This window comes from Somniosus microcephalus, chromosome 3 (assembly GCF_052327205.1).
Source record: "Somniosus microcephalus isolate GS21.2 chromosome 3, FLI_Smic_1.0, whole genome shotgun sequence".
NCBI classification, from domain to species: Eukaryota; Metazoa; Chordata; class Chondrichthyes; order Squaliformes; family Somniosidae; genus Somniosus; species Somniosus microcephalus.
Window position 1 is genome coordinate 188,579,536 of NC_140989.1, and position 12,254 is coordinate 188,591,789.

The 12,254-nt window shown below is 45.0% G+C and overlaps 1 protein-coding gene across 5 annotated transcripts in view; it reads left to right on the forward strand.

Annotated features, from left to right (window-relative positions):
- Nucleotides 1–912: 912 nt before the first annotated feature.
- Nucleotides 913–12,254, forward strand: part of myo6a (myosin VIa) — a 350,780-nt gene continuing 339,438 nt past the window's right edge. For 3 of the 5 annotated variants that reach the window (XM_085982051.1, XM_085982054.1, XM_085982053.1), the window contains exon 1: nucleotides 920–1,033. The gene's annotated coding sequence lies outside the window, so the exon portion shown is untranslated. Of the gene's footprint in view, nucleotides 1,034–5,692; nucleotides 5,717–12,254 lie in introns of those variants that run through there. The other 2 variants (XR_015077588.1, XM_085982052.1) reach the window with 2 other exon arrangements.

Sequence of the window (12,254 nt, forward strand, 5' to 3'; positions counted from 1 at the left end):
GCTCTCAGTCACGGTTTTGCAGAATGCAATGTTCCGAGTGACAGTGTTGCAGAATGCAATGCACCCAATGCTGCTCTTGCAGAATGCAGTGCTCCCAGTAATTGTGTTGTAGAATGCAATGCTCCCGCTGAGGGTGTTGCAGAATGCAATGCTCCCAGTGAAGATGTTGCAGAATGCAATGCGTCCTGTGGTGCTGTTGTCGAATGTAATGCACCCAGTGATGGTGTTGTCGAATGGAAAGCTCCCAGTGACGTTGTTGTAGAATGAAATGCTCCCATTGGCGGTCTTGCAGAATGAAATGCTCTAAGTGGCTGTGTTGCAGAATGCAATGCTCCCAGTGATGGTGTTGCAGAATGCAATGCTCCCACTGAGGGTGTTGCAGAATTCAATGCTCCCAGTGAAGATGTTGCAGAATGCAATGCTTCCTGTGGTGATGTTGTCGAATGCAATGCACCCAGTGATGTTGTTGTAGAATGCAATGCTCCCATTGGCGGTCTTGCAGAATGCAATGCTCCCAGTGGTGGTGTTGCAGAATGAAATGCCCCCACTGAGGGTGCTGCAGAATGGAAAGCTCCCAGTGACTGTGTTCACAGAAATCACAGAAACCCCACAGTGCAGATAGAGGCCATTTCAGCCCATCGAGCCTGCACCGACACATATCCCACCCGATCACCGTAACCGCTACACCAACACATATCCCACCCTATCCTGTTGCAGAATGCAATGCTCTCAGTGATGGTGTTGTAGAATGTAATGTTCCCAATGATGGTGTTGCAGAAAGCTATGCTCCCACTGAGGAAGTTTCAGAATGCAATGCTCTTGGTGGCGGTGGTGCAGAATGCAGTGCTCCGAGGACGATGTTGCTGAATGCAATGCTCCCAGTGACGGTGTTGCCCTCCTCTCCTGTCAGTCACGCTGACGTCACGCCGCTCCCGGGCTATGAACTCCGGGTGCGAGGATTGGCAGCGAGCGTGTGGCCACGGCACAGACTCGCCACTGTGGCTCGGGGAGCGGCAGCGCTGTACAGCTCACGGTAAGGAGTGCGGGTGAGGCAAGGGAGCAGCCGGTTCGGCCCACAATGGACAGCAAGTGGGAAACTCCGCAGTGGGCGAGAGCGGCAGGGGCCCGGTCTCCATGTTAACGGAGGGGCGAGGAAGGAAAGGGAGAGGGAGGACTGTTGTCTGCTGTCCCAAGGTTGTCGGATCCACAGCTCACTCAGCTGGCGCCCGGGCTTCAATGTTGCAAAATGTTGTTACCAAATGTTGCTACACAGTGTTTCCAGATGTCGTTGCCGAATGTTTCCAGGAGTGACTTGAGTGGAGGCAGAGTGTGCCCGCAGTCTGCGCCCTGTCCACTCTCCAGGCTGCCTTTAATGTCTCTCTGGGCTGCTGAATTCATTGCCTCCCCAAGAGTGCAGTAGGAAGCTGTGGCCGAGCCGCCTGTGCATTCGCTCTCCTCCACAGCCAGCTGTCCGGCGCATTGGGTTTTGTGGCGTGTCCTCTCTCTCTCTCTCTCTCTCTCTCTCCCTCTCCCCCTCTCCCTCTCCCTCTCTTCCCCCCCCCCTCTCCCTCTCCCTCTCTTCCCCCTTACAAATTGTATCCTGGTTTGTGCAGGAAACTGGAGTCTCTCTCCCCCAGAAAATGGCAGGGGCTGGATTATTTGGTTGCTCTGTTGCAGTACCTGCCGCTTAGTCCCAGCTGAAAGCTGTCAGCTCTCCCCTCGTTCGTGTGTGTCCCCCTGTTTAAATCGCCCGACCAGCATCATTTAGCTATATCCGAACTGATTTCGCCTTCACATCCTTTGCACTGACTCCCTTTCTCATTCATTTGCAGTGGAGGAACTGCTGCTGTTTCTATCTACACTTGGTTCAGGGCAGGCTCCTGCCAAGCGTCCCGAATGGTGGCGTATAGATTGATATCAGTGAGTGGCAGTGGGTTAATGTACCAAGCGAAAGCAGGAGGTTTTTCCACACGTAGGTTAAATGCTCTGTCATGTGAAAGCAGAGATTCAAAAACTTTCTTTTTTTGATCAGTTCTATCGAGACTGCTGTTCTTCCTGAATTACTGACATTGGCTTGAAAGGCAGTTTGTACCGTCCGGAAAGAGACTAAAATGACTCAGTCCTTTTAGTATAAGTCTGGGTTTTGTTTGGGAATGCATGCTTGAGTTACTCTCTCTTATAATTCTGCATGGTTTGTCAATGTTTTCTTGTCATCTAATAATCACTGCAAAGAGCTGTAAAAATAAAATATACTGGTGAGGTGAAGTTTTAAAAAAAAAAAAAAAAAAAAAAAATCCTGGTTCTGTGTGGGATTTTTCCATACCTTTTGATTTTAGCATTGCTAACCAGTCATAGTTTACTCATGTGAGGGGCTTGTTATATATTTTGTATATATTAGAGCTCTGTTTTAGTTTTGGATTACCTTTTGAATAGCTGAAAGTTTATGAAGACGAGACTTTGATATTTTGCTTCCTCATTCCAAGGGGAGGTGCAGCTAAAGTTTTTTCAGGACTCAGGAAATTCTGATTTGTGGTCAGTTTTGTGTTTATAAAAGCACGTTTTAATTGAAGCAGCAAATGCTGTGAATGGATTTGCATTTGATTCTAAAAACAACTAGTTGGCATCTCGATAGTCTGAAAGGGAAAGGGCGGATGTTATCTTTGTTTAATCAATGTTAACCTATCTGACTGTTACTGGTACTGATTGGCTGATGTTGCATATTTCTGGTTGCCAACAGTTGTGGCTTTCTTTTTTACTTTGACTCAGATTAAGTACAGTAATATGGTATATACTTTCCCAGAGCAGTATACACACTTCACACCATCATCGTGTAGGGGTTAAGGCAGTAGTGTTTCATATCAAAGCATCGCATAACAAATTAGGACATGATGTGCTGATACATTTTGTTCAGTAAGGTGGCTATGCTCTGAAGACAGTTCAGCAGCACCACCCGGGAATCGAGTTGAAGCCAGTGCATTGTGTATCATATAAAACAAAATTGGTTGATCCTCTACAGTTCCTTACAACAGTACTCCCATTTAGTAAGGGTGTCTCTGAGCAGGTGTGAAGTTTTAGGTGGACACCTCTGCACTCAGTAAAAGTGGGAGATGGAATCTGCAGGAGGACATGCAGTGCAGTGTTCTCAGTTGAAAATAAATATCGGTGCTGAAATTGAAAGAAGATAATATCAAATCTGTTCATTTATGCATGCTTTGTTTGAACTGGAAAACTCTCGCACAAAGGTTCTTTTACAAGCCTTCTTTCACAGTACCGATCAGCCGTGCACTGGTGTCTCTAAAAGAATGGATGATTTATTAATATCTTGAGAAAGGTTGAATAGAATAATGGAGGAGGCGGATGAAAGGAGAAACTTCACGGAATGACTGCCCTTTTCATACGTGTATATGATAAACTTCCTAAAGATTTTCTAACATCTGGAAGTACTATATAGGTGAGATTCAGCTTGTTTAGGTCAGCAAAACAGATGCATTTTAAAAATATGCTCATCCTGCATAAAAGATCCAACAATGGATTTAGTGCAAATGAAAGAACTGGTGTTATATAGTGGATGTTGCCGCTGGCATGGGGACTGAAAGCTGACGCCTTGCCATAGCTAATACGGCGGCAAGTCCCCCTCTTCCAGTATAAAACATGTTGAAGGATTCATTGTGAAGCGAATTGGATAATTTTCAAATTTGTTTCTGGAGTGGGGTTGCGCAGATGGCCATTAAGAATTGGTGTGCAGTGTTGCTTTTGAGCCACAGCAGTACAGACATAATACCCGTTGAGTGTTGGTCAGTGGAACTGAAGGAAAATGGGGCATGTGAAACCTTTGCACCTTAACCACTTGAACCGTGACAAATACCCAATGGCAACAATCATAGATTTTGTCCTTCCAAACTTAAGTTGTATTTTGAGCTTTGTAACATGAGGATAAAGCACTGACCATAGTCGTGGTGGGAGTATTTGAAATAATGAACAAAGAACATTACACAAGGATTATATTGCCCAGCTTATTTTGTAGTTTTCTGCTGCCTTCTGTCAGCATCTGTAGGCTGGGTGATCTCTGAAGAAGGTTCAGTAGCACAACCGAGGAACATAGCTGAAGCCTGTGTGCTACGGAAAGTACAAAATAAGCTTAGTGGCAACAGTGTGTTCTCCACTAATTGGATAAATTGTTTCAATTAACCTATTCACATCTAAGGGTGTATTCAAGAAAGAAAGGCTTTCATTTATATCGCGCCTTTCACAACTTCAGGAAGTCCCAAAGTGCTTTTGAAGTGTCGTCAGTGTTGTAATTTAGGAAATGTGGCAGCCAATTTGCGGAGAGCAAGGTCCCACAAACAGCAATTAAATAAACGAGCAAATATTCTGCTGTTGGTTGAGGGAGAAATGTTGGCCAGGACATTTGGGAGAACTCCCCTGCTCCTCTTAGATTAGTGCCATGGGATCTTTTACATCCATCTGAGAGGGCAAATGGCCTCAGTTTAATGTCCCATCTGAAAGACAGCATCTCCCATACTGCAGCACTGCACTAGAATGTCAGCCTGCATTATATGCTCAAGGCTCTGGAGTGGGACTTAAGCTCTTAATCTTCTGACCCAGAGGCAAGATTGCCACCAACTGAACCACGGCTGACACACTATTAGTCTCACTATAACTGGAGTAACGGTGCAAACACTTCACACTGACCCCGCCGTTACAGTGTAAATGCAGCCTCACTCCATAATCACTGACCTGGCACAGGAATGAAGAGGAAGTTAGTCTCACTCCACTTTACTTCAGAGTCAGTCAGGCCCTCACTCCTGATCTGCGCTCCACAAGTATAACATGGATGCATAGCTAAAGCAGCTTTGTACTGATGCTAAATTGGCACTGTAGATGTACTGTAAAATAGTCTCCATGTTGCCTGTACCTAATGTGGTCACAGCAACAGAATTCAGGGGATGCCTCTTATTTTATGATCTGCCACAGAAAACATCAGACAGCCAATGGTGGCAAACTCATTGCAAAGAGCTGATTGGAAGATAAATCACACCATTCTCTGCTGTCAATCTTTCAAGTTGTACAGAGAGGGGGTGGCTGTGGTATTGCCACATACAGTATAGCGATTTATAAACCATATAAATATTGTAACCGTGTCTGTAATGTGAACTTTTACAAAAACCTACATGTATCTAAGCACGTAAAGACTTTGTGAACAGTAAGAAGCTTATTAAGATTACAATATTTAGGCTGGTTCAAGAATAAAATGAAATAGAAATATGATTTCTTTTACTCTGTAGTTCCAGTTTATAATCGCTACACTGTATGTAGGAATGCCATAGCGACCCCTCCCAGTACTACCTGATAGACAAAATAAGATTTATCTTTCAATCAGCCATTTGCAATGAATTTGCTGCCATTGGTTGTCTATATTGTTTTCTGTGTCAGAACACACAATTAGGAGCACCCACTGAATACTGTTTCAGCAAAAGGAATGAATTTCAAGAAACGCTTTGTTCAAAGGATGGTGTAAGAGATGATCAGAGCTCGCCTTGTTAAGTACCCGAGTCTCAGAAGGAGGCACCGCCCGAGGTGAGTGAGTGAGGCTTTTGTGCTCTGTGTACTACATCATGACAAATATTACAGTTTGTTGGTTATCTCCTTTTTTTGTAAAATGCAGAAAGGCAGCAGGCAGTAAAGAAAGTGGAACGGGCACAGGGCGCAGCAGTGGGTTAGTACCCCGTGCTTTCACCTGGGTCAGCTGGGTTCAGATGCAGATTTTTGAGATGAAAGCTGTCTCTGTTTTTTGTAAAGGACGTTTTATGTTTTTGTTTAATGCCTTATTCTGGGAGCCATCTCCTGGTGATTTTGCCGTTAAACCTGCTTTCAGTTGACCGGCGGCAGACTTGCTAGTCCCTTGGAAACCAGATTTAATAGCTTAAATGTGGGAAGTTGGCCCATGGAACAGCAGGCTTCCGGAACCTGACTTGGAGAGCAATATAGAAGTGGTTTAAGAGGTCTGTGTGGAATATGTTTTCGCACTCGACCCTGTTCCCAGTGGGTGTGGATGCACAGCACTAATTGCCAATAAATTGGTCATTTTACCAAGACCACAAGATTGACTGGTTAGGAAGTGGAGAAGTCTCTCTGAGGATTATGCTCTTCAGAGATTGGGGATTAAGACACACAATTGTTAAAGAATACCAGGGAGCTTTACTGTGCAACTAGCCTGAGCTGTACCTGAGCTGGGAGTGCTTGATGCTGACACTTAAATGTTTAAAATGGGGAAACTGGCAGTAACCATTCGCCACCTGGCCGAGTACAGAATTCATCCAAAAAAAACCTGGGAAAGAAGTGATCCTGACCAAACTAGACAGTGTTATCTCTGCGTAAGTGCTGTCAGATTCTGATAGCCTTCTGTTTCCCTCCCAACCAGGTTTCCAGTGCAGCTCTGTTACCCTTGGTTTCATTGTAGGTTCTGGGGAGGTGCAATTTGCTTTACTGTCTTCTCATGGTTTCCTGGGTGGTACATGCTGGCATTGTGATTGGCTGAATGACCACATATTTACAGAAACCGTGAAGAGAAAGTGTGGGACATGCAGTTTATTTCACAAAATGACTGCGGTGAGTGCTGGATCACTGAAAAGTAAAAAGGGACTGGATAGCCCACGGTAGAAGGTCACTTATTTCTGGCTTCGTGGGGTGGGTTATTTATAATCAAGTCTTTCCTTGTAAGTTCCTTTCCATATTTTTGGTTCCTTTTTTTAGTTGAATTGGAGAATGGTTGCAGCAGAAATATAACCACCTGGTAGAAATTTAACATCCTCGCCCTCATCTTCACAGACCTCACCCTGCCCAATCTCTGCAAGCTCCTCCAGCTTTTAGGGTCCCTCCTGTACCCTGTGGTCCTCTGGCTTTATCCTTTTATGCAACCTTTGCTCCAGAATTGGTGTCAGAGCCTCTCTGGAACTCCCTCCTTAAATACTGCAGCCTCTACAACTTTAGAAGCCATCTTGCAATCCATCTTTTCAACCACCAACCCCAACACTCTCACTGGCTCAGCTTCCATTCCTTTACCTTTTTTATTTATTGTTTCTTACCCCCCCTCCCCACGAATACATTGGGATGTTTACCACATTCAGGATGCTATATAAATGCAAGTTGTTGTAGAGTTGGTTATTCGCTCTATTTGTGTAACAGCCTCTAGGGATCAAAGGTCAAGGAATTTGAAGAGTGTCCTGAGTGAATTAGATACCTGTTTACACTCAATATATTTTTGCTTTTGGTCCTCGGGGGACCTTTCTGACTGCGGTTCTGATATCACGAATGGAGCAGATAAAACCTATTGAGTAACCTGTGGATCACAGAAGTACCAATCATGACTGCTTAATGTCCACCAGTGTGTACTGTTTATATTGTTGGTTTAAAACCATAGTGAGGCACGTGCCTCAGTTTAGGGTGGTAAGTGTTATTTATCGAGCTGTGGATGTATTATGGGACACCTGTGGGCATTGGCCTGTGGAAGGATAGAGTCACATGGAAAAATTTGTGTCCAAGTGGTGATCTAAAGCTAGAGCCATAATACGAAGCGCAACATTTGATAAACACCAGGCATGCAGTAGAAAGCCGGAATCTGTTTGGCAGGAAAGTAAGGAATATCACACCTCGGTTGCCTTTCATACCCAAGGGGAGTCGTGTAGTAAAGGCAATTTTACTGCAATAAACAAAGTCACCGCCAAGTCTTGAAACAGATGTGCGCAGCAGGTTATTGAGTTCACGTAAAGCCGCGCTGTATTTGTGCTCGGACTGAAATATTTGGAGATGATTTGAGTCAAGTAATTAGAGATTCTCCGACACCATTCACTTACAGGGGGGATATTTGTGTGTGTGTGTGTGTTCGGCGAGATCTTTAAAATCCAAACTACTTACCCTTTTGAAGATTCTTATTTTTCAGACTGTCATCCCCCTGTGGGAAAGGGGGTGGAGATTTTGCATTAAATTGTTCTTCCTGCGGTACCTCCATTTTGTTCAACAGACAGTGGAAAGGCATCAGTGTTGAATGTATCTGTCAGAAACCTTTGAATTATCATGTCCAGTGCCACTTGGGACCTGTTCTTCACTTGTCAAACCAGTAAGGGTTGAGGTTTGCTCTTTAACCCAGGATGCCTCAACACTGTATTCGGTCTAAAAGTGCGAGTCAGTGGGGAGGATTTGCCGCAGACAACATCCTCAGGAAGAGAGAATTGTAAATGAAATGAATGCTTTGACTAATAATTTGAAGGTTCGGTCCTTAAAACGCCTGCCTGTTGCTTTGATAATTTGCTTTTCTGGTGGCTCTGTTTTGTAAAGCAAACTAGCATTTGTTTACAGTTGATTCCTGTTGTGTACTGTAGTTTTAACCTTGGGGACAGATTTAGAAAAAAAAATTGTCCATGGCGATGTAACAAAATGCTCAGCTTCATCCCTTACCTAGTAATGTGGCAATCACTTGAGCATGCTCGGTTATGATGGTCAGCAAAAGGGGTCGACTGCAACGCACTTTAATGTACATTGTGCGATACCCAGAGAGTAGAAGATGGTGAATCCTAGCCATATTAATAGTTCCCACACAGGCCGCCTGTGACTTGGATGAGAAATGCTTCCCCTGTTGAACTTCGGTTAGTGGTTTCATATTACAAAGCCCCTACGATGGAAACAAAGGGCGCTTATTTATAAAAAAAAAAAAAAATGTCCTCGCAGGATGCTTCCTGTATAACTTGGTGGGTTCCCCTGATGTATTAATTTGGTAACAGTACTAAGAAATGTTTATGTAGCTTGTGTTCCTTCTAATACCCCATTAAACTAAGCCTGTATCTTGTCATCGGACTATTGGGGCAGATGTGTTGTACACAGTGTTTACATGTCTCATTTTGGCTCCGAAGATCCTGTTTGGAGCATTTCTCATGCTGCTTTAAAATAAAAGTTCTTCTCGCGAGTATTCTGCTTTTTTATTTTCTTGTTGGAGTTGTGATCTGTTTCAAATGAGATTTCTTTTCGTTCCTAGCAGTACCACAGCTTGTCTTATCAAATACAGAATGTGCATTATGTCAGGAGCAGTGCCATACTTGGAATAGTTTGAAGTTCTGTAGTGTGTGGGGATTGTGTATGCAATTCCTTCTGAATTGTTTGTATGATGAACTGAATGGGTTGTGAGGTGGCTTTATCTGTGCAAGAGGAAACTAGTGAAGTCTGCAAATGGTATTCTCTGTCTATTGTAATGTGTCATCCATGGTACAGTGCTCTCTCGACCTCGGAGTCCCGCTCCAGAGACTTGGGCACAAGATCTAGGCTGACATTCCAATGTAGTACTGAGGGAGCGCTGCACTGTCTGAGGTGCCACAGAACCATAGAATAGTACTGCACAGAAGGAGGCCATTTGGCCCATTGAGTCTGAGCCAGCTCTTTCAAAGAGCAATCCAGTTAGACCCAATCCCCCACTCTTTCCCTATATCCCTGCAGTTTTTTCTCCTTCAATTATTTATCCAATTCCCTTTTAAAGGCTACTATTAAGTCTGTATCCGCCACCCTATCAGGCAGTGCATTCCAAATCTGAACCACTTGTTGCTTAAAAAGGTTTTTCCTCATATCCCTCTGGTTCTTTTGCCAATCACCTTAATTTTGTGCCCCCTTGTTATCGACCCTTCAGCCATTAGAAAAAGTTTCTCTTTATTTACTCTATCTAAACCCTTCATGATTTTAAATACCTTCATCAAATCTCCTCTTAGCCTTCTCTGCTCGAAGGAGACAAACCCCAGCTTCTCTAGTCTATCTGCGTAACTGTATTCCCTCATCCCTGGAGCCATTCAAGAAGCTTGACTCCATCCAGGACAAAGCAGCCCGCTTGATTGGCACCCCATCCACCACTTTAAACATTCACTCCCTCCACCACCAGCGCACCATGGCTGCAGTGTGTACCATTTACAAGATACACTGCAGCAACTCACCAAGGCTTCTTTGGCAGCACCTCCCAAACCTGCGAACTCTTCCACCTCGAAGGGCAAGGGCAGCAGGTGCATGGGAACACCACCACCTCCAAGTTCCCCTCCAAGTCACACCATCCTGACTTGGAAGTATATCGCAGATCCTTCATCGCTGAGTCAAAATCCTGGAACTCCCTCCCTAACAGCACTGTGGGAGTACCTTCACCACACGGGCTGCAGCGGTTCTTCATGACCACACTGACTGCAGTGGTTCTTCATGAAGGCGGCTCACCGTCACCACCTTCAGGGCAATTAGGGATGGGCAATAAATGTTGGCCTTGTCAACGACGCCCACATCCTGTGAACATTTTTCTGAAAAAAAGGTGGCGTGTGTTGAAGCAGATGTTGCTAATTTAAGCCTCCCACTCTTGTTTTCAATCTCGGCTGTGCTGTGGAGAGGGGGGAAGGTGCTGAGCAGAGGCTGGACTTTGCCCTGCTGGTACAGGGGAAATCAGTCTCTCACCAGGTGAATCGGACATTTTTGCTAGTGGTTGTAAAGTCCGCGCCTCAATAATACACGGACTTCGGGAGAACAATTAAACAGGTATTTTACTGAACAGAGGGTAACGTCAGACTGAAGTACAGAAGCCTGCTAGGGCCTTTTATACAGGGGTGGTCACTGCCGGTACTGCAGCATAAAATCAGTTCTCTTAAAGGTACATACACAACAATTCCTCCCCTTTTAGATAAACAGTACATAACATTCATTTAACAACTAAATAATAACTAATTACAATTACAATTTTCTTGGTACTATATACATCAACTGAAATAATCATTTATAAGTTCAGTCTTTGAGGAGGCTTCCTAATCCTGACTGGATAGCGCCTTTCTCGAGTATCCTGTTCTTGCGGTGGAGTCGATTCTGGCTCATTGTCATTGGTTGGTTCGTCAGCTTCCAATACCACTGCTTCTGAGGTAGACGCAATCTGTACTTCTTCGGGCTCATTACCAGGTGCACATGCTCGTGGTATAGGTTTGGCTTGTTTCTGTGACTCTAGAATCTGGTCAGCATGGCGTCTCACGATGCTCTCTCCAACGTCCACTGTGTACATTAGTGGTCCCTGCTGTGTGCATATCGTTCCTGGCTGCCATTTTTCTGTTCGGTAGTCGCGGGCCAAGACTGGTTGTCCTATCTTGAAGCTCCTGGTTGGCTTTTTGTTGATGTGCTGGAATTGCTTATCCTCAACATCTCGTCTTATGTTTGGTTTGAGCAAATCCAGGCGACATCTTAGCCTTCGGTTGAAGAACATTATGGCTGGAGCTTGGTTGGTGACTGCATGTGTTGCATTCCGGTAAGCAAACAAGAAATTATCTACCTTGTGTTGTAGTGGTATGTCGTCGTTATACATCGCCTTTATTGCCTTTTTAAAGGTCTGAACAAACCTTTCAGCCAATCCATTTGTGGCTGGATGGTATGGGGCAGATGTGTAATGTTTAACCCTATTATTCCTCAGAAACCTCCCGGAAATCCTTGGACACAAACTGTGGCCCATTGTCGGAGCAAATCTGTTCTGGCAAGGCATTCCTGGCGAAGATGGTCCGTAGGACTGCAATAGTTTTCTCCGTGGTGGTGGAGGACATTTTGATGACCTCTGGCCATTTCGAATGGGCGTCCACGGCGATTAGAAACATTGAGTCCATAAATGGACCAGCAAAATCAATGTTTACCCGTTGCCATGGAGATGAGGACCACTCCCATGGGTGTAGAGGGGCCTGTGGTGGTGCATTTTGGACTTTCTGGCATCCTGAGCAGCTCTTGGTCAGGTCCTCGATTTGTTTATTGATTCCCGGCCACCGCACATAAGCCCTAGCTAGGCTTTTCATTTTTACCCCTCCCAGATGACCTTCGTGAAGCTCATTGAGCACTCTATCTCTCAACTTGGGTGGAATTACCACTCGGGATCCACACATCAAGGTCCCCCGGCACACTGACAGCTGTTCTCTCCTTGGCGAGAATGCTGGCAACAGTGAGTCGCCATGTGCTGGCCATCCCTTCACCGTCAAATCATAGACCCAAGAGACTGTCGGTCATTTCAGTTTCCTTCTCTATGCTTGAGTTTGTAACCGGTAGACATTCGACTATGGTCGCATGGAATATCTCAACAGGGTCCACTGCAGGTGCTTCCTCTACCGTAGGCGCGACAGCCCATCAGCGTTTCCATGCTGTTTTGTACCCTTGTGTTCTATGTCGTACTGATGTGCCCCTAGAAAAAGTGACCATCTTTGCAGCCGTTGCGCCGTCATCAC